Below are 4,067 nucleotides of genomic sequence, written 5' to 3'. Positions count from 1 at the left end.
TACATTCGAGGATGGTCGGAAGTCGGATATATCCGAGTTGTTTTTCCCATTTCCGACCTGAAAGCGTTCGAGGTGAAAGTAAACAACCAAAATGGCGGATAGTGATAAATTGTTTTTATTTTGGTCCTCAAAACTCATTTTGACCTCCAGAAAACTTACCTTTTTGCAATTTTGCTTCATTTGTTGTTTTAATCTTATTTCATAAGCATTCCATACAGTTAAGTAGTTTACCGTATAATTTCATGCAGGGAGATAGCGGCAATACTGTTACGTACGTTGCGTTACGTGGAGTTATGTCCAATATTTATGAATGAAGAAAGCTATCTAGTTTTATGCTCGAGTAAATTGTGTTTTGCCATTCAGAGTGACGTCACATTGTAGTCCGCCGGTGAAGTCTGTCCTTTTTTTCTTCCGACTTTGCAAGTGGAATTTCCGAGTTCAAGGGGGCGTTGACGTACACACTTCCTGGTTTGAACTTGTTAAAGTCCGACTTCCGACCATCCTCGAATGCAGCATTACATCTGCTTTCAAGGTGTGGCCAAACGTGTTTTTGAGGTACTTGATTAGCTGGGACGTTTCAGTTTACTGTTACAGTAAGCAGCAGGAGGCATGCTGAAAAAAGTTCAGAGTGTGAAATCAGCTTTGACCCGATTCTATACACTTTCTTATCTCCCTTAAATGTCAAGTAGCTGAATATGCTGATCATGGCATGAAAGTACTTATGAATACTACGTCCTTGAGCCCAGAGATTAGATTTTCCATTTCAGGTGAAAAGGCTCCAGAAAGCCAAACAACGGACGTCGATTGTTGAAAAATGGAAAGGTTACGGGGCCTTATCTGTAAATTATGCAAAACACCGAGAGATTGTCCAAGCCCGTGATCAGCCCCACAAAAGGAGTCGACTGCCTTCATGTTGCTTGCAGCCATCTTCTGTCAAACACAGATGTGTAGCATGCGGCTCATCCTGAGGGACAAGGCAACCTGGAAGTGGCTGACTGTGCACAGCTAACACCTTGACAAGTGCTGAATTACAAATAAGGAAAATGAAGCTGAAAATGTGCTTTCTCTTTCATTGTGAAAGAATAAATATTATCAACTGACAAGTATGATTTGGGCCGTGGCGGCATATTGTCAGATATGCTCTTTGTGGTGTAGTCAAGGCTTTGTGTTTTGATTGAGCCGTAAAAATTCACTTTTTTTATTTTATTTTAATAAATATTAAGCAATCTGCACTGCATCACTATTTTTGAACATGGGCTCCTGTCAGCTCACTGTCATGAAGCTGATAAGACGTTGACAGCTCCACTTTTACACTCAGCGTGTCAACTGTTTCATTTCAAGTGTTGTTTTTTTCCCTTATCACAGAAAGAAAGACTGGAGACAAGGAATGAGAAGTCGGGTCACATGGAAAAACCTCTTCTCTTATCTTTCCATCAACACATGGGAGTATAAATAGTTTAGTTGGGAGAAAAATCACTTTCTTCCTCAATTCTGCCCCCCTTGCATCTTCTACATGAGAGCAACAGTGCCCCCTTGTGTAAGATTTAGTAGTCAGGAGGTGAAGAGGAGGAAGAGGATTTCAACACCTGTCTGGGAAGCTTTTAGGACAATCAGAGTTGAACAAAAGCACTTGGCTTGTACAGTAGAAGTACAGAAAAGCACCTGGTAAAAGTAAAAGTACCATTTCAACTCCATCACTAAAAATAGGAGAGGCATGTAATTTTTAAAGTGTCGTCATGAGATATATAGTCACAGAGAACCCTGCCCAACTTCAACAAAATATCAGCACTGGCAATACTGAGCTAGCATTAGCACTTTAAACAAGCCAACATTACCAATGGCTGCTATGTTATGGAAGCCCAAAAGTGTCAAAATTCAATAAATAAAAAGGTCATTTTGAAATAACTATCCTTTTGATAAATAACAGACAATTATGTAATATAGCCATTAAAATTTAAAATGAGGTGTTAGTATTATTATGAAAAGTGTTATGCCAATCTTTAATATGTAACAAATATTTTTATTTTGATTAAATATTTCATAATTATTATTTTAACAACGTCATACTTTTTAAAAAAAATAAATAATATTTAATTTATTTTCAAGGTTTTATAAGATAAGAAAACGTTGTTTTACAAAGTCAGTGTTTTTTTTTTTTCATAATGTCCTTTTCCACAATGGTCTTCTTTTACATAATGGCGTTTTACAGCCGAATGATTTGGCCTGTCAATCAAATGACATGAGGCGGAGCCAGTTACGTGATTGGCTGAGTCCCTTATACAGACATGAGCAGCAGCACTTGCAGTATCGATTCACGCGTGGAGAGTTTAGCACAGGGGTGGCAAACTGCGGTCCTCGAGGGCCGGTGTCCTGCAGGTTTTGTACATTTCCCTACTCGAAGTGCAGCTGATTCCAATTAACAGGCTCGTTATCAGGTTTCTGCATAGCTTGCTGATGAGCTGATCATGAATCAGCTGTGTTGAAGAAGGGAAATATCCAAAACCAGCAGGACTGCGGCCCTCGAGGACCGGATCTCGCCACCCCTGCATTAGAACCTACGAAATCTATAATTCCTCAATACCTCCTTGTCACGCAAAGCATACCCACCATCGGATCTCCATTCATGTTATTTTTCCCCATTCCTTAGACGTTCTAGCAAGCAGACAGCACCCTTCAATAGCTCAGTTGGTAGAGCGGAGGACTGTAGATGATCTCAGCTGAAATCCTTAGGTTGCTGGTTCAAATCCGGCTCGAAGGATGTTTTGGACCATTCCCAATTTTAATCAAAAGGAGGAAATAAAAATAATTGTGGCTCATTCATCAGAACCTAAGAAATCTATAATTCCTCAATATCTCCTTGTCACGCAAAGCATTCCCCCATCAGCTCAACATTCTTATTTTTCCCCATTCCTCAGATGTTCTAAGAAGGAGCAAGTAACCTTCGATAGCTCAGTTGGTAGAGCGGAGGACTGTAGATGATCTCAGCTGAAATCCTTAGGTCGCTGGTTCAAATCCGGCTCGAAGGATGTTTTGGAGCATTCCCAATCTTAATCAAAAGTAGGAAATAAAAATAATTGTGGCTCATTCATCAGAATCTACGAAATCTATAATTCCTCAATACCTCCTTGTCACGCAAAGCATACCCCAGATCAGCTCCATTCTTGTTATTTTTCCTCATTCCTCAGATGTTCTAGCAAGCAGGCAGCACCCTTCGATAGCTCAGTTGGTAGAGTGGAGGACTGTAGATGATCTCTGCTGAAATCCTTAGGTCGCTGGTTCAAATCCGGCTCGAAGGATGTTTTGGAGCATTCCCAATCTTAATCAAAAGTAGGAAATAAAAAACATTTTGGCTCATTCATTAGAACAGGGGTGGCAAACTGCGGTCCTCGAGGGCCGGTGTCCTGCAGGTTTTGTACATTTCCCTACTCGAAGTGCAGCTGATTCCAATTAACAGGCTCGTTATCAGGTTTCTGCATAGCTTGCTGATGAGCTGAATCAGCTGTGTTGAAGAAGGGAAATATCCAAAACCAGCAGGACTGCGGCCCTCGAGGACCGGATCTCGCCACCCCTGGTTTAGCGCCTGATGAGTAGCCGCGGCGGTCACAGGCTTGCTAATATGGAAGCCCAAAAGTGTCAAAATTCAATAAATAAAAAGGCCTTTTTGAAATAACTATTCTTTTGATAAATAACAGGCAATTGTGTAATATGGCCATTAAATTTTAAAATGAGGTGTTAGTATTATTATGAAAAGTTTTATGCTATTCTTTAATATGTAACAAATATTTTATTTTGATTAAATATTTCATAATGATTATTTTATTGATTGACAGACCAAGACATTCGGCTGTAAAACGCCATTATGTAAAAGAAGACCTTTGTGGAAAAGGACATTATGAAATAAAAACTGACTTTGTAAAACAACATTTTCTTATCTTATAAAACCTTGAAAATAAATTAAATGTCATTATTGTTAAAAAAAAAAAGTATGACGTTGTTAAAATAATTATTATGAAATATTTAATCAAAATAAAATATTTGTTACATATTAAAGAATAGCATAACACTTT

The 4,067-nt window shown here is 38.9% G+C and overlaps 3 non-coding genes across 3 annotated transcripts; all 3 read left to right on the top strand.

Moving 5' to 3' along the window:
* The first annotated feature begins 2,670 nt into the window (after window positions 1-2,670).
* Window positions 2,671-2,758, top strand: trnay-gua (transfer RNA tyrosine (anticodon GUA)). Its single transcript is given in 2 exon segments — window positions 2,671-2,707; window positions 2,723-2,758. It is a non-coding gene; the product is annotated as a tRNA-Tyr (tRNA).
* A 180-nt stretch (window positions 2,759-2,938) lies between these two features.
* trnay-gua (transfer RNA tyrosine (anticodon GUA)) lies at window positions 2,939-3,026 on the top strand. The gene is given in 2 exon segments: window positions 2,939-2,975; window positions 2,991-3,026. It is a non-coding gene; the product is annotated as a tRNA-Tyr (tRNA).
* Window positions 3,027-3,208: 182 nt separating this feature from the next.
* Window positions 3,209-3,296, top strand: trnay-gua (transfer RNA tyrosine (anticodon GUA)). Its single transcript is given in 2 exon segments — window positions 3,209-3,245; window positions 3,261-3,296. It is a non-coding gene; the product is annotated as a tRNA-Tyr (tRNA).
* Window positions 3,297-4,067: the final 771 nt, after the last annotated feature.

This window comes from Festucalex cinctus, chromosome 1, assembly GCF_051991245.1.
Source record: "Festucalex cinctus isolate MCC-2025b chromosome 1, RoL_Fcin_1.0, whole genome shotgun sequence".
NCBI classification, from domain to species: Eukaryota; Metazoa; Chordata; class Actinopteri; order Syngnathiformes; family Syngnathidae; genus Festucalex; species Festucalex cinctus.
Note: the sequence above shows the minus strand (reverse complement) of the source record. Positions and strands in the feature narration are given on the sequence as shown.